Source organism: Triticum urartu, chromosome 1 (assembly GCF_003073215.2).
Source record: "Triticum urartu cultivar G1812 chromosome 1, Tu2.1, whole genome shotgun sequence".
Classification (NCBI taxonomy): domain Eukaryota; kingdom Viridiplantae; phylum Streptophyta; class Magnoliopsida; order Poales; family Poaceae; genus Triticum; species Triticum urartu.
In genome coordinates this window covers 40,303,890-40,322,634 of record NC_053022.1, presented here as the reverse complement: position 1 = coordinate 40,322,634, position 18,745 = coordinate 40,303,890, and the positions used below count along the sequence as shown (strand labels likewise).

At 42.1% G+C, this 18,745-nt stretch overlaps 1 pseudogene; it reads left to right on the top strand.

Annotated features, from left to right (window-relative positions):
- The first annotated feature begins 16,376 nt into the window (after window positions 1–16,376).
- Window positions 16,377–18,558, top strand: LOC125532674 (annotated as a pseudogene).
- The last annotated feature ends 187 nt before the right edge of the window (window positions 18,559–18,745 follow it).

Sequence of the window (18,745 nt, the reverse complement as noted above, 5' to 3'; positions counted from 1 at the left end):
CTTTCTCAATGACAGTAGGGGCAGCAAGGCACGTATTTTATTGTTGCCATCGAGGATAAAAATATGGGGTTTATATCATATTGCTTGAGTTTATCCCTCTACATCATGTCATCTTGCTTAATGCGTTACTCCGTTCTTATGAACTTAATAATCTAGATGCATGCTGGATAGCGGTCGATGTGTGGAGTAATAGTAGTAGATGCAGAATCGTTTCGATCTACTTGACACAGACGTGATGCCTATATTAATGATCATTGCCTTATATATCTTCATAACTATGCGCTTTTCTATCAATTGCTCGGCAGTAATTTGTTCACCCACCGTAATACATGCTATCTTGAGAGAAGCCACTAGTGAAACCTATGGCCCCCGGGTCTCTTTCTTATTATATTTGCATCTCTTTTATTTTCATCGCATCTTGTTTACTATTTTGCAATCTTTATTTTCCAATCTATACAACAAAAATACCAAAAATATTTACTTTACTATCTTTATTAGATCTCACTTTTGCGAGTGACCGTGAAGGGATTGACAACCCCTTTATCGCGTTGGTTGCAAGGTTCTTGATTGTGTGTGCAGGTACTAGGTGACCTGTGTGTTTTCTCCTACTGGATTGATACCTTGGTTCTCAAAACTGATGGAAATACTTACGCTACTTTGCTGCATCACCCTTTCCTCTTCAAGGGAAAACCAACACATGCTCAAAAGGTAGCAAGAAGGATTTCTGGTGCCGTTGCCGGGGAGATCTACGCCAAGTCAAGACATACCAAGTAACCATCATAAACTCTTCTCCCTCGCATTACATTATTTGCCATTCGCCTCTCATTTTCCTCTTCCTCGCTTCGATAACGATTTTTTAAAACCTTTGCCTTTCTATCGCCATGGCCGAACCAAAAGGGGCTAAGGGTTTTCTCTCGGGTTTTAATACTTTGGATAGTCCCTCTGTCCTTTCTAAGCTCATAAATAATGATGCTATGGAAAGACCTACCGGGAGTATCGATGAGAGTTTGAATAATTTTTATGAAGATGACCCTGGAATTTTTCGTTATTTGCTTGATGAATCTTTGAAAGATGCTTGGGATAGGCTATTAAGGATCCGATCCAGCTATGCGCCCCAATATCAAATCGAGATTTACTTAAAAAGTTTTTATGTTGGCTTACCTTCTTCTTTCAAGCAAATTTTGGATTCTATTTTTGAAGAAGGTTTTCTTGAGGGGGATGCCATCGATACCTATGAAAAGATGAAAGCTATATTTGGGCACCCCATGAGTGAAAAGGTTGAATCCACCTCTCTATTGTGTTTTTATCAAAATGAAATTATCAAAGAGATGAAGGCTAGCTTAGATACAAATTTTCGTAGTGTGCTTAATCTTTCTTCTACCATTAACGGCCACGTACTCTCACAAAATATAAAGATAAGTGCTTTAGATATGAAATTGTCTCTTTATCATCAAAAGGGAGAAGATTACAATACATAGATCTATTCTTGCTTTTATGCCTAGGTAGGGGCGTTAAACAATAGCGCTTGTTGGGAGGCAACCCAATTTTATTTTTGTTCTTTACTTTTTGCTCATGTTTAGTAATAAATAATTCATATATCTTCTTTTTAGATGTGGTTTTATGTTTTAATTAGTGTTTGTGCCAAGTAGAACCTTTGGGAAGACTTGGGTGAAGTCTTTGCGATCTTGCTATAAAAAACAGAAACTTTTGCGCTCACGAGATTAGCTGCCATTTTTTTTACTGGAGAGTGATTTTAGGTTGATTATTTTTGCACATGATTAATAGACAAATTCCTCACATCCACCAATTTATTTCAGAATTTTTGGAGTTCCAGAAGTATTCGAATAAGTCAGATTACTACATATTGTTCTGTTTTGACAGATTCTATTTTTGTGTGTTGTTTCCTTATTTTGATGAATCTATGAGTAGTATCGGGGGGTATGAACCATAGAGAAGTTGGAATACAGTAGGTTTAACACCAATATAAATGAAGAATGAGTTCATTACAGTACCTTAAAGTGGTGGTTTATTTTCTTATACTAACGGAGCTCATGAGATTTTCTGTTGAAGTTTTGTGTTGTGAAGTTTTCAAGTTTTTGGGTAAAGATTTGATGGATTTTGGAATAAGGAGTGGCAAGAGACTAAGCTTGGGGATGCCCAAGGCATCCCAAGGTAAAATTCAAGGACAACTAAAAGCCTAAGCTTGGGGAAGCCCCGGAAGGCATCCCCTCTTTCGTCTTCGTCTATCGGTAATTTTACTTGAGGCTATATTTTTATTCACCACATGATATGTGTTTTGCTTGGAGCGTCTTGTATGATTTGAGTCTTTGATTTCTAGTTTACCACAATCATCCTTACTGTACACATCTTTTGGGAGAGACACGCATGAATCAGAATTTATTAGAATACTCTATGTGCTTCACTTATATCTTTTGAGCTAGATAATTTTGCTCTAGTGCTTCACTTATATCTTTTTAGAGCACGGTGGTGGTTTTATTTTATAGAAATTATTGATCTCTCATGCTTAACTTATATTATTTTGACAGTCTTTTAGAACAGCATGGTAATTTTTTTTGGTTATAAAATTAGTCCTAATATGATGGGCATCCAAGATGGGTATAATAAAAACTTTCATATAAAGTGAATTGAATACTATGAGAAGTTTGATTCCTTATGATTGTTTTGAGATATGAAGATGGTGATATTAGAGTCATGCTAGTTGAGTAGTTGTGAATTTGAGAGATACTTGTGTTAAAGTTTGTGATTCTCGTAGCATGCACGTATGGTGAACCGTTATGTCATGAAGTCGGAGCATGATTTATTTTTTGATTGTCTTCCTTATGAGTGGCGGTCGGGGAAGAGCGATGGTATTTTCCTACCAATCTATCCCCCTAGGAGCATGCGCGTAGCACTTCGTTTTGATAACTAATATATTTTTGTAATAAGTATGTGAGTTCTTTATGACTAATGTTGAGTCCATGGATTATACGCACTCTCACCCTTCCACCGTTGCTATCCTCTCTAGTACCATGTAACTTTCGCCGGTATCATAAACCCATCATTTACCTTCCTCAAAACAGCCACCATACCTACCTATTATGGCATTTCCATAGCCATTCCGAGATATATTGCCATGCAACTTTCCACCTTTCCGTTTATTATGACACGCTTCATCATTGTCATATTGCTTTGCATGATCATGTAGTTGACATTGTATTTGTGGCAAAGCCACCATTCATAAATCTTTCATACATGTCACTCTTGATTCATTGCACATCCCGGTACACCGCCGAAGGCATTCACATAGAGTCATATTTTTTCTAATAATTGAGTTGTAATTTTTGAGTTGTAAGTAAATAAAAGTGTGATGATCTTCATTATTAGAGCATTGTCCCAGTGAGGAAAGGATGATGGAGACTATGATTCCCCCACAAGTCGGGATGAGACTCCGGACGAATAAAACGAAAGAGGCCATAAAAAAGAGAAAAGGCCCAAATAAAAAAATGAGAGAAAAAAAGAGAAGGAGAAATGCTACTATCCTTTTTCCACACTTGTGCTTCAAAGTAGCACCATGATCTTCATGATAGAGAGTCTCCTATGTTGTCACTTTCATATACTAGTGGGAATCTTTCATTATAAAACTTGGCTTGTATGTTCCAATGATGAGCTACCTCAAATTGCCCGAGGTCTTCGTGAGCAAGCGAGTTGGATGCACACCCACTTAGTTTCTTTTTGAGCTTTCATACACTTATAGCTCTCGTGCATCCGTTGCATGGCAATCCCTACTCACTCACATTGATATCTATTGGTGGGCATCTCCATAGTCCGTTGATACGCCTAGTTGATGTGAGACTATCTTCTTCCTTTTTGTCTTCTCCACAACCACCATTCTATTCCATCTATAGTGCTATGTCCATGGCTCACGCTCATGTATTGTGTGAAGATTGAAAAAGTTTGAGAACATCAAAAGTATGAAACAATTGCTTGGCTTGTCATCGGGGTTGTGCATGATTTAAATATTTTGTGTGATGAAGATAGAGCATAGCCAGACTATATGATTTTTTAGGGATAGCTTTCTTTGGCCATGTTATTTTGAGAAGACATGATTGCTTTATTAAGTATTATTATTTTTATGTCAATATTAAACTTTTGTTTTGAATCTTTCGGATCTGAACATTCATGCCACGATAAAGAAAATTACATTGATAATTATGATAGGTAGCATTCCACATCAAAAATTCTATTTTTATCATTTACCTACTCGGAGACGAGCAGGAATTAAGCTTAGGGATGCTTGATACATCTCCAACGTATCTATAATTTTTTATTGTTCCATGCTATTATATTATCTGTTCTGGATGTTTAATGGGCTTTAATATGCTCTTTTATATTATTTTTGGGACTAACCTATTAACCGGAGGCCCAGTGCCAGTTTATGTTTTTTGTCTATTTTAGAGTTTCGCAAAAAGGAATATCAGATGGAATCCAAACGGAATGAAACCTTCGCGATGATCTTTCTTGGACCGAAGGCAATCCACAAGACTTGGAGTTGAAGTTTGGAACGCCACGAGGTAGCCACGAGGCAGGAGGGCGCGCCCAGGGGGGTAGGCGCGCCCCCCACCCTCGTGGGCGCCTCGTAGCTCCACCGACGTACTTCTTTCGCCTATATATACTCTTATACCCTAGATCAATCGGAGACAGCCACGAAACCACTTTTCCAGCGCTGCAACCTTCTGTACCCGCGAGATCCTATCTTGGGGCCTTTTCTGGCGATCTGTCGGAGGGCGAAATGGGAGAAGTGCTTAGCTTTGGGTTCAATCTTGCGGTGTCCTTTCTCAGTGACAGTAGGGGCAGCAAGGCACATATTGTATTGTTGTCATCGAGGATAAAAAGATGGGGTTTATATCATATTGCTTGAGTTTATCCCTCTACATCATGTCATCTTGCTTAATGCGTTATTCCATTATTATGAACTTAATACTCTAGATGCATGCTGGATAGCGATCAATGTGTGGAGTAATAGTAGTAGATGCAGAATGTTTCGATCTACTTGACATGGACGTGATGCCTATATTCATGATCATTGCCTTAGATATCTTCATAACTATGCGCTTTTCTATCAATTGCTCGGCAGTAATTTGTTCACCCACCATAATACATGCTATCTTGAGAGAAGCCACTAGTGAAACCTATGGCCCCCGGGTCTCTTTCTTATTATATTTGCATCTCTTTTATTTTCATCGCATCTCGTTTACTATTTTGCAATCTTTACTTTCCAATCTATACAACAAAAATACAAAAAATATTTACTTTACTATCTTTATTAGATCTCACTCTTGCGAGTGATCGTGAAGGGATTGACAACCCCTTGATCGCATTGGTTGCAAGGTTCTTAATTGTTTGTGCAGGTACTAGGTGACTTATGGGTTGTCTTCTACTGGATTGATACCTTTGTTCTCAAAATTGAGGGAAGTACTTACGCTACTTTACTGCATCACCCTTTGCTCTTCAAGGGAAAACCATCGCATGCTCAAGAGGTAGTAGAACACGTGTCTTATTCACAAGTATAAATGTGTAAAGTAAGCAGATGGAATTCAATAAAATTAGAAGCAATACAAGCTAGACATCATACATAATATGCAACCACATATAACAGTGCCAAGTTAGAGGGAGCACCTGTGATGGTGCACTAGGGGAGACGTGCTCATCATCAGCACAACTACGTTGAGTGTCTATGCATGTGTTGTCTTGCAAATCTTCTTGGAGTGGCGGAGTAGAATCTGTAGAGGCTCTTCGTTTGGAAGGAGCAACTTTATCCGTTGTCTTGCTACTTTACCTCCACTTTATTGATTCTGAATTGTCAAGTAAAACCGACAAGAAAAAGCAATACAATTCACTCTTCAGAACTCATTCGTGTATGGTACCACTACAACAAAATAGGCATGTAAGGACGTTTTCGTGTTGACGCTTGTATATACATCTCATTATTCAAAATCACTTTGTGCATAGGGACGATTTATGAGGCGCAAAGGACATCGTCCCTTGATTCCAATTAAAAAAAAGATCCCGGTGGTTCAGAATATCTTGCTCCACCACCATCACCATAATCCCCCATCGTGCGAGATGTCCCAAGAAAGTAGTAACTACCATGTAAAAAGGGTGCGATCTCTAGCCTAAACCTAGCACCGCCATGCCACACCGCCGCCTCTGCCAAGATCCTGCTCCTCCTCACCTCAGAAGCTCAGACTCGCTGTAGCAGGTCCACCCCCCTCGTCCGTCGGCATCCAACAGCAGGCCCGGGGACGCCGGCCTCCAGGCGGCGGCCCAGCCCCACTCCGGCCGCCTCGACCTGCAGCTCCGGCACACGGTGCACTCCGGCTGAAAGGGAAGATGACAGGTGGCGGAGTGGGCAACAGATCCGAACTGGACATCGCACCTTCTCCTACTGAGATTGTAGTGACATACGACCCGACAGGAAACATGGTAGAAGATGAACAAGATCGACGAGGAGGACAAAAGGTATTGATCAGTTAGGCACTCTTTTATTTGTATGTTCGCTGTCCTTGTCGTTCATACTAAGATTGAGATCCACCTTTCTGTATGTTGCGGTTTTACTTGGTCGCCCACTGCATCAATGTTACTCCTGTGACGACTCCCACCCGGCCCTCCATTTGCTCGCCGGCATCCTCTGTCTCTAAGAACCCGACGTCTTGCGACCAAAAAATCCTCCAAGTGTCCTCCGCCATGTGAAGCTCGTTTCCATCAGGTAGGCTGACCTCGTGCTTGCCACTGTCGACCAGCAGCAAGGCGGCAAGTTCATTTATATGTGAGTCGATCTACTTTTTTATTTTAGTTTTTCTATCAATTCGTTCCAAGTAAGAATTGGAGCTGCTCCCATGATGCGTACTTAAGTGTGGAGGAGAATCTTGACATTGTAATTTAGATTATCCTATTAAGATAGGACAACGCTGCTTTGTCGGGGTTTTTTTTCTGAACTTTCGTCTGTTTACTGATTAAACATTTAGACTACTACAATTTAAAGTCGATCTTACACATAGCTTTCTTCGTTGTTTGCTCCCAAATTATTGGCACTCACGTATGCAGGTTCTTGATAAAAAGCCTCTGAGAATATCCTGATAGAATAAGATGGTCAGTGTTCTTAACACATTTTCTTTTTCATGCAGTTAATAATGCTCGTGTATCAACTATCAAATCACCTTCACCCTCCTCCCCTCCCATAACTAAAATTAAGAGCTTTGCACCCACGTTCTAACATTTCTTAGAATTAATATGGCTTCTACTCTAAACGAAGAGATCAACACATACATGCAGTTTCTCACCTGCAGAAACTTTTCTCCTGTTATCTGATAAAGAGCACCGTGGATGGATATATTATCATGTTTGGTAAGATTTAATCACGTGTGTTGCACTATGTCTAGAGCAGCTAAATGGTATCATGCTCGCTTAAATACGTAGATATTGTGTTAGACTGAAGATAATTAATATGAACTACCATGAGAATTCAGTATTTTTTATGGTAACCCGCCCCCTTAATAAGTAGAGCTAGTATTAAGGCTTAGAGATTATCAGTGTCAACAACCATTAGAATTCAGTCCCTGTATGTTAAGCTGCTGTTATTTCTTTACAATATATGTGCTTCGTATGGTAATACTTACTTAGTTAATTGTTATTTTTCTAACAAATACACTTCAAGCATTCTCACCTTGGCCAATCTATCGATGACATAATCATTTTCTTCTTAATACATTATGGCCATGTTCGGAACTTCCCCACTCCGCGGAGTTGGGGAGCTGGGTTTTGGCAGCTCCGGCAATTTAGGCTAAAGTGTGTTCCCCTCCGGGAGCGGAGTTAAAGGAGTGGAGAGAAACCGAACGCAGCCTATGTATCTATATTTCATATGGGCACATGAAATCTACACGGCTAGATTGAAATTCTGAAGTGCATGTTTACTCATGTGGTATATGTAATACCGTTCTTCTCTATTCTTATGGCTGTATGTTCAGCAAATGAAAACTTACTGATAGAAGTTCCAGTAAATTTATGTATATCTCATTGGGCTTTCTTGGCAGAAAAACTTCTATGTGCGGATTTTGAAGGCAGTTGCCACAAGGATGAACTAGAGAAGCAGAGAAAGCAAGGAACCATTGTTCCATTATCAGCATGTAGAAACAAAAAATCATATAGATATGTTTCACCTACTTTGTGACATGTAATTGTTCATAGGTGATGTCTACAATTAAGTTTGTAAGCTACTACTACTACTCTCAGTAATACAATGTTATTATTTTGTGCCATGCCATACAATTTTTGAATATTTTCTGATATGTAAATGAGAATCCAAGTATTTCATAGGAGCAAGTAATTCTATTAAGCGCAGTTGATTAAAAAAATTACACAATAGAAAGAGGATATATGAAGTTGCATCTAGCATGAATTTATCAAAGCATCCCTAGGGGCATAAAGATTCTCTCAAAACACCTCGTATCCATGCTGACACACGTTTTTGGGACGCTCTTAAAACGTTTCATATCCATGTTGACACGCTTTGTAAGGACGCTCTTAAACGTCTCATTTTCGTGTAGACACGCTTCCTCCGCGTCTCAATTGTCTTTGAGACGGTGCGTGAGGAGACGCTCCTAGGACGCTTTAGTGAGCGACTCTAAAATCAGCTAGAGATGATTTAGTGCGTCTTTAACACCTACATTTAGCGTCTCTACGTGGCATTTTTGTTGTAGTGTACTAACAATCACTACTTTGATGTAAGGCAACACATGATACCAGGATGGAATATGTATGAAAAATAGGACGGCATGGCATATTCACAACTGTTTGTGTAAACTAAGCAGAAGCCATTTCAACAAATAAGAAGCAATGCAAACTAGACACCACATGAAAGATGCAACCAATACGACTCAGCCAAGTTAAAAGCGTCCCATCATAAATGGCATTTCAACAAATTAGAAGCAGCACATGCTATAAATCATATGAAAGATGCAACTAATATCACACTGCATATACTAAAGGTGTCTTGTCATATTGATTCATGCGGGATACAAAAAACAATAGTTTTATGTAAGGACATGCTTAATAGACAGATGTACTATGTACTAAAAATAGGAAGGCATGTCACATTAACAGGTATAATGTACTCCCTCCATCCCAAAATACAAGAATGTTTTTGACACTACGCTAGTGTCAAAAACGTTCTTATATTTTGGGACGGAGGGAGTATAAACTAAGCAAAATAGCACATGCAATTTAACCAGATTGGAAGAATTACAGTCTAGACACCATATGCAACATGCAACCACATATCACGCTGCCAAGTTAGAGTAGGCACCTGCGATGCTCGTGTAGGGGAAATACGGTAATCAACTACAGAGCTACGTTCACTATCTTCATCTAGCCTTGCTATTTCTTGAGAATCATATCGGGAGGCTGACGCTGCATTCTTTAAATGAGAATCTTGACTCACAGTAGTCCACTGGCCTGATTACCTCATCATAAGTGATTGATGAGGGATACACAAGAACATTAGTTTGATGTAAGGACATGGTTAATAGATAGATGTAAAAGCATGTACCAAAAACAGGAAGGCATGTCATATTCAAAGGTATAATGTGTAAGCTAAGCAGATGCAATTTAACCAATTTGGAAGCAATACAAGCTAGACATCCGGCTGGAGTGGTGAGCATGATCATCTAGGACCTGAGAGCCTGGTGGGAGGCGGGCTGCTTCGCCACCATTGTGGCTTTTTAGTTGGCTTCCAGGTGATGCCTGTTTGTGCTGGGCTTGTCACTGGCTCGGCCAGTGCCCTGACTAGCTATTTTTCTTCTGGTGCTCCCGGGATGGTGGTTCATGTAAAAATATCTTTCTTTATCTTAATAAAGACCAACTTCAGCCTTTCGAATACAAGCTAGACACCATATGCAACATGCAACCACATATGACACCACGAAGTTAAAGCAGTCACCTGGGATAGTGGTTCATTGCGAGCGAGATCATCAACTCCAGAGCTACGTTTACCATCTCCATCTGCTGACACTACACCCTTTAAAAACAAAATATGAATTGGTTTTATACAGTACTTATAGTAGTGGTTTGCTTTCTTACACCAACGAATCTCATGGAGGTTTTGTTGAGTTTTGTGTGATTGAAGTTTTCAAGTTTTGGGTTATCTTACGATGGATGAAGGAAGGATGGAAGAGCCTAAGCTTTGGGATGCCCTGGCATCCCAAGCTATTATCCAAAAATGAGCAACCAACTAAGCTTGGGGATGCCCCTGAGTGGCATCCCCGCTTTCTTCCAATGATCATCGGTATTTTATTCGAAACTATATTTTTATTCGTCACATGATATGTGTTTTGCTTGGAGCGTCTTGTATGATATGAGTCTTTGCTTGTTTCATTTTGTGTTTTAAGTCATCAATCCTTTCTAGACACACCTATTTGAGAGAGCCAAAATTATGTCATGACTTGTTAGAATTGCTCTCTATGCTTCACTTAAATTTTTATGAGCAATGGACTTGCTCTAGTGATTCACTTATATCTTTTTTAGCACGGTGTGCTTAGTATTTTTGAAGAAATTGTCTCTTGCTTCACTTAGATTTATTTGAGAGTTAGTAAAATTTTCAAGAAATTCTCTCTTGCTTCACCTAAATTATTTTGAGAGAAATAAAAAGAAAAATTATGCTCATGATCTTCACTTATATTTGTTTGAGCTTATGAAAAGCAACACATGAAAATTAGTCCCAAAGTGATAGATATCCAAGAAGGATATAATAAAAACTTTCATGAAGATCATTGGACAAAATAAACTTGATTCTTAGTAATAGTTTTGAGATATGATGATGTGATATGTGAGTTATGTTGATGAGTAATTATGCTTTAGTAATAATATTGGTGTTAAGGTTTGTGATTCCCTATGCAAGTACGAAAGTCAATAGTCATGCAATGAAATTATATCCTACTTGTGGGGCATTATTCGGTGTTATTTATGCTTAATGCTTGCTTATGAGATTATTCGTTTCTTGGTTGGTCGCTTCTCAATCTATTGCTAGCCTTCACTTTGCACTAAGTATGATCTCTACTTGTGCATCCAAAATCCTTTAAACCAATTTTGCCACATGAGTCCACTATATCTATCTATATGAGGTATTCTTTTGTCGTTCTAAGCAAATTTGCATGTGCCATCTCTAATTTTCAAAATAAACTTCTCTTTTGTGTGTTTGTTTCACTTGCGGAGCGCTAATATTTTCCATGCTAGATGTGTTATTCTCATGATGAGTGTTTATTCCCTTGTCATTGCATGAGAGTAAGGCAATGGTTTTAGGAATGCCCAGTCCCGAAATGCAAAAATGAATTTACTTTATGTTATCAAATAATAAATTCCTCGGAAAGTGTTGATATGGTGGGCAACCGTGGATATGGCTAGCCATGGAAAGTGAAAGTATGGTGGAAAAAGGAATAAACTTTATTTTCTGTTTGGGAACCTCCTATGATATATCTAGTATGGAAAGTGTTCGGAACTCTAAGTCGTTTTCATTGGTGGGATGGATACACCTCCCAAAATGTTTTTATCTCTGATTTTTTCCCTTTGAGCTCTGGCACCTCTACAAATTCCTACTTCCCTCCGAAGGACTTTCTTTTACTGTATGCAATTTTTATTTTGAATTTGAGTCTCCATCCTCTCTTACAAAAGCACCAACTATCAGGCAAGATGATTGTACTTAAGGTATTGGGTGTAGCAAATATTTGAGTGTGTTTCATGAATGGATCAATGTTTGAGCATGATGGGCTAGGGATAACTTATTTTAGCGTTGATATTTTGAAAGACATGGTTGCTTCTTGATATGCTTGAGTATCTAAATTATTGTGTCAAAACTAGACTGTTGCTTTGAATCACATAAAAAGTCCAAATGTCCATGCTATAAAGAAAAGAATATGATATGACATGTTAGCCAGCATTCCACATCAAAAATTCTATTTTTATCACTTACCTACTTGAGGACAAGTAGGATTTAAGCTTGGGGATGCTGATACGTCTCCAACGTATCTATAATTTTTTATTGTTCCATGTTGTTATATTATCACTCTTGGATGTTTTATAATCATTTATATCATTTTTTGGTACTAACCTATTGACATAGTGCCAAGTGCCAGATGCTGTTTTTTCATGTTTTTTACATCGCAGAAAATCAATATCAAACGGAGTCCAAATGCCACGAAACTCCATAGAGATTTTTTATGGGCCAGAAGGAACGCAATGGGCCCTGGCTGCGCTTGGGGGGTGCCCCGAGGGGGGCACAACCCACCAGGGCGCGCCAGGAGGCCCAGGCGCGCTCTGGTGGGTTGTGCCCATCTAGGGTCCCCCCCGGACCGCCTCTTTGCTCTATAAATACCCCAATATTTCAGAAACCCTAGGGGAGTCGACGAAATATTCATTCAGCCACCGCAGAGTCCAGAACCATCAGATCCAATCTAGACACTATCTCGGATGGGGTTCACCACCTCCATTGGTGCCTCTCCGATGATGCGTGAGTAGTTCTTTGTAGACCTTCAGGTCCGTAGTTAGTAGCTAGATGGCTTTCTCTCTCTTGCTAAATTCTAAATACAATGGTCTCTTGGAGATCCATATGATGTAACTCTTTTGCGGTGTGTTTGTTGGGATCGATGAATTTTGAGTTTATGATCAGATCAATCTTATTATATCCATGAAAGTATTTGAGTTTCTTTGATCTTTTTTATGCATAATAGCCTCGTATTTCTTCTTCGATATTTGGGTTTTGTTTGACCAACTTGATCTATTTATCTTGCAATGGGAAGAGGTGCTTTGTAGTGGGTTCGATCTTACGGTGCTTGATCCCAGTGACAAAAAGGGAAACGACACGTATGTATCGTTGCTACTAAGGATGAAACGATGGGGTCTATCTCTACATAGATAGATCTTGTCTACATCATGTCATCGTTCTTATTGCATTACTCCGTTTCTTCATGAACTTAATACACTAGATGCATGCTGGATATCGGTCGATGTGTGAAGTAATAGTATTAGATGCAGGTAGGAGTCGGTCTACTAATCTTGGATGTGATGCCTATATAATGATCATTTCCTGAATATCGTCATAATTATTTGAAGTTCTGTCAATTGCCCAACAGTAATTTGTTCACCCACCGTTTGCTATTTTTCTTGAGAGAAGCCACTAGTGAAACCTACGACCCCCGGGTCTTTCTTCTCATATATTTGCCTTTGCGATCTACTTTTTTTTGCATTTATTTTCAGATTCATTAAACCAAAAATATAAAAATACCTTGCTGCGTTTTATTTCTATTTATTTTATTTGCAATCTATCTATCAAATTACTACAAAATTATCTCACGTATGTTTCCCTATCTTGAGGCGCCGTATCCCGAAAGGGATTGACAACCCCTTTAAAAGAGACTTTTTCTAGTCCCTATACCAAAAGGTCCCTGAAAACAAACACCCCCAAAACTTCCCTACATGTCAACGCCTCCAGAAAAAGGTGGATTTTATTGCTGACGCCCCAAGTACTTGCCTGTTACGTCTGTGCATATTGCGCTATATGATCCTTTAAAAGTGTTCCTTGACAAAGGCCTGTCAACTCAACTTTTTTGGAGGAAAGAAGAATGCTTAGTTTTTTTATTTTGAGACAAAAAAGAATGCTTAGTAGCAATAAGCATTTTCTACTCTCCTCGAACATGGGCCGGTAGAGGAGGTGTTAGAGCAACTCCAATGGGCCGACCCATACGGACGTCAATTTCGTCCCCTTTTTGTCTGTTTGGGCCGACCGGCCGCCCTGTTTTTGATATGGGTCGGCAGCGCGCCCAATGCACCGACCCATATGTGCAGGCGTGGCCGGCTGGCCGCCGAATTTTACATTGATTTGCATTCAAACATATTGTGAAATGAAAATGTTAAAACAAGCCAAATAGTCTGGCCGCCCAAATAAATAGTATAGTTTTACAAGCCAAATACAAATAAAAATGTTTCTCATAGTTTTGCAAACGAATAAAAGAAGATACAATCTATTGGTTGCCAACATGAGTCCACATATACTCAACCAAATCATTTTGTAGTTGCTCGTGAGTTTCCCAATCACGCATGTCTTCATGAAACTGAGTGAACTGCTCAAATGTTGTCGCTACTCCATGCTCAGGCACAACATTTTCACCTTGAAACTGAAAGCCTTGATCGTACAGACGTTTCGGGCGCTCGTCTTCTACGATCATATTGTGCATGATCACACAAGCAGTCATCACCTCCCATAGTTTCTGCGTGCTCCAAGTATTAGCAGGATACTGAACGATACCCCATCGAGATTGAAAAACACCAAAGGCACGCTCGACATCCTTCCTAGCACTCTCTTGCTCTTGGGCAAATCTTTTCCTTTTCTCTCCGACAGGGTTGGGTATTGTCTTGGCAATAGTGGTCCACTGAGGATAGATACCGTCGCTCAAATAGTATCCTTTGTCGTAGTTGTGGCCGTTGACAGTAAAGTTCACCGGTGGGCTATTGCCTTCGGCAAGCCTAGCAAACACCGGCGAGCGCTGAAGCACGTTAATATCATTGTGTGATCCAACCATGCCAAAGAAAGAGTGCCAGATCCAGAGATCTTGAGACGCCACGGCCTCTAGTATGACAGTGCAAGCCCTGACATGTCTCTTATACTGCCCTTGCCAAACAGAAGGGCAGTTCTTCCACTCCCAGTGCATGCAGTCTATGCTGCCAAGCATCCCCGGGAAGCCCCTACTGTCATTCATTGCCAGCAAACGGGCTGTATCTTTAGCTGTCGGCTCTCTCAAGTGCTCAGGGCCAAACACAGCAATCACAGCCTTGCAGAACTTATACAGAGACTCTAGGCATGTAGACTCGCTCATACGAACGTACTCGTCAATGAGATCACCGGGCACTCCATATGCAAGCATTTGGATGGCGGCAGTGCATTTCTGATAAGGGAGAAACCAATCTTGCCGACGGCATCTTCTTTACACTCGAAGTAGTCATCATAGCCGACCACTCCCTCTCTAATACGGTTAAAAACATGTCTACTCATACGGAACCGGCGACGGAATTTGTGATGTTTGAACAACGGTTTGTTGTACCAAAGTAGTCCTTCCAGAGAAGGAAATGCCCGCTCTCTCGATTGTGATTCAACGCTGGAAGGTGGCCCGGAATGGAGCCACGAAACGACGGCCGCTGGCTGTTGAGGTGGTGATGGACCAACACGAGTCGTCGGAGTCGCAAAGGAATTTGTGAAAAAAGAACTCGTCGGCGGAGTCCATCTCGTACCTTGGCAAACTGTCGAACAGTTTGCGGGCGTCGACGAAGGAGAAGGTCGGCGAGGGGAGTCGCGGCGCCCACAGAACCAGCTAGCTTCCCTGCCGGCGTCCGACGAGTGTGACGGCGTGCGAGGAGCGTGCCGGTCGGATGTGGCAGGGGCGGCGAGGCGACTTCTTGGTCGTGGGCGGCTGTGCGGTGGGGGAAGCGGAGGTGGGAAGCAGTTTGCTCCCCGGCGACAAAACGGCGGCGGAGGGCGACGGAGGGAGGGAGGGGGAGGGGGCGGCGTTGCTGGGCGGATGTGGAGGCGGCGGCAGCTGAAAGAGTCGCCGGAAAAAATGGGCGGCGGCGTTGGCGACGGAGGAGACGGGAGGGTTGCTTTGTTGGCCGCAGGGTGAGACGGGAGGCCAATGTGCCACAGACCAGCAGGCCCAGGGACAGGAGTAGGCAAGCGTACGCGTCCGTCATGTGTCCGCGCCGACGCAAATCAAGCTTAAAAATGGGCCGGGAATGGGTCGCCCGTGGACCAAAAACGGACGCGCGTCCGTTTGAGTCGGTGCGTTGGACCGCCTTTTCTGTCCGCGCCAACCCAAACAAACGGCCGCGGATGAGAAAGATCACCCCATTGGTGGAGTTGCTCTTAGTCCACGAGGTTTATAATTTCCAAAGCCCACCCTCCCAAACTTAAAGCTCGAAGAAGCCCTACCGGCCGCCGCCGACCACCTCCGGGGGGGTTCCATAGCCCACTCCGGCCTAACTCGGCGCTCAGCCAAGTCGACGCCGTCGAGGGCGTCCACATCCATACCCTCGCCGCGGCGCCGCGCCGTGGCAGGCATTCCCTTCGTCGAGCGCCACCGGCCTTGACTCGTGCGCAACAGGCTCGACCTCGAGCCCGAGGTCAACTCTATCCATTCCGCGCTGCGCCCGGGCAGCCACTTGTCCTCCCTCTTCGCCTGCTGCATTTCGCCGATCTGCTCACCGGCGAGAATGCAGAGCAAGGGCTGAAGGTGGTGCTGCAAGCCGTGCTGAGGGTGTGGATGCCTGTCGCTTTGGTGGTCATGACTGATAAGGTGCTTGTCGAGTGCACTCCTGAACTCATTGCTGCCCAGACATTCAGAATGGCGAGTTTGATGCTGGATATGGAGGTCGGGCCAGGGGTAGCTGCTGATTGTGCCGCCAGTGGCAACAAATGCAGTGTTCTTGGTGTTTGCGCGGTTCTCCGGCAGAGTCCTCCATGCAGGGCAGAAATTGTTTGTGCTATAACCGCTGTATGATCCTGTGAAAGGGGACACAATGCACAAGCATTTCCAGGCTGTCAAGCTGCCGCACGAGTATGAGATGCTAGGATAGTCAGAGGCCAGTTGCCAGCATAGCTTCTGGGATGTGCTCGCTATCCAGAGCCTCGGAATCACTTACTGAAGACAGCCACACTGTCATGCACGAACTGTTGGCCCTTTTTGAGCATGATGTTTCAGGTGTCCCTAAGCTCTTAAGATCGCCGTTGGGCCGTCCAAACTGGCTGATCTGAAAGTGCATTGGGAAGGGCTTATGCTTCTTAACCAGGCAGATCCATTTGTTCAGTGTCTTTGCTGCAGTTGGTGAGATGCGTTTGGAGCATTGTGTAATTTGCGTGTGAGATTTGCAGAGGTCCAAATGTCCAAATGGCGGTCTCAAAATGATTGGTGTCTTTCAAGGAGACTGTCCAAGGAGAAGGTGTTGGTTTAGTAGTGAGCTTGAAGGGCTGGCCATAATTTGTTGAGAGGACTACTCTAGATGGGAAATTTGCTGTGATTCTCGAGAGTTGCCAGTCAGTCTTCGAGATCTGTTGATTCAGATCCTTAAGTAAAGTGTAGAATTAACTTGGCCAAGGAAGGGCATGATTGGATTATGTGTTCTCGGAGTGATGCCAGTTCTGCTTCAAAGCTAGCCATTCCTGTGCAAGTGGAAAAGAAATTCTCGAGAGTTGTAGGAAGACACTTCTTGGGTACTTTCAGAGGGTCTGGGTCCCTAAGTCCTTTGCAGGTTGGCTAAATATTATCCTCTTGCCTGATGTAGAATCAAGCGGTGGCGTGGGAAGCGGCAAAGATAGAAGGGAAGTTAATCCTATGTGTGGTACATTTCACATCTCCGACAGATTGGGTTTTTTGGGTGTGTCTGATGCAGAAACTAATAATGGCATTGATAATTGTGAATCGTCCACCGAGGCACTGAGGAATAACATTGTCTCAACATTTCAGTTTACCACAAATACAGGGAGTTTGTGTGATGAACCTTTGTGGACAACTCTGATGCTGTCAATCAATCTTATCAGTACAACATTTTCAGTGGGCAAGTAATTACTGCAGTCAAGGAACTATGCCGAGCAGCCATGCTTCAGAGCAAGCCAAGACTTGTCAAACCCAGTGGCGAAGCCAGTACCCGGCGACCTGGGGCAGCTGCTCGGGCTCGCCGGTGAGTTGCCATCTAAACATAGCTACGACTTGATGTAGTTACTGGCTGAATTTAGCATGATTTGGCCGGGCTAATAGTTCTTGAGACTTGCTTGGTGCTTCTTGCCCCGGCTCCTAATCTTTTCTGGCTCCGCCACTGGTCGAACCCGTGTACTTTTGTTTATTGACCACACCTACAAAGTAGTTAAGTGCAGTACATGGTGTTCCTCGGTGATTGTCGAGCAAGGGTGCTGAAAGAAGAGATGCAAGAGGAAAGGAATTTCATTCGTGGTGAGTGCATAATTGCGAGTTGCTGTGGGCTCTGAACTCTCTGAGAATCTTAGGAATAGAACTGCAGGTGCCGCCAATGCGCTTCTTGCTTTTAGTCCGTGGAGCTATTCCTCAGGATCCCTTCTTTGTTCTGAAAACTCAGGAGGAGATTGAAGAATTTGGAGATAGTTCAGACATTGGACCAAACTTGGCTAAGATGCTCATGAATTTGGTGAGACGAAGAAATGGGCTACATGTAACAGCGTATCTTGCTATGAAAGTATAGTTATGTTATTGGGATGCACAAACTGTACCTTCTGTTCCATAATTTTCCCTAGTAAACTGAACTATGGTAGGATATGTAACTATGTGGTTCTATAATTCCATATGCCGAGGAGTTCAAGTGGAGATTGGCAGTTTTGAGATGTGTAGCATGCCCTTAGAATCCTTAGAGGGATTTGTAATAGTTACTGATTTATGCTCTTCTGGCAATGTGGTTTGAGTTTTATGGTATCAACCGACATGACTTAGAACAATTAAGTGATCTGTGAGGCTAGAAAGTTCCAAAAGGTAATGCTTTCAGACTTCCAGAGTATACAGGTTCTCAATGTTGATTTCAATCGACTGATGAAACTTATGTGGTTTCAGGTTCTTGCTGAGCACAATCACTCATTGTCGCTGAAGCTCTTTCAAAGCTTGCATGCCTGCAGGTCGACTCTAGAGGATCC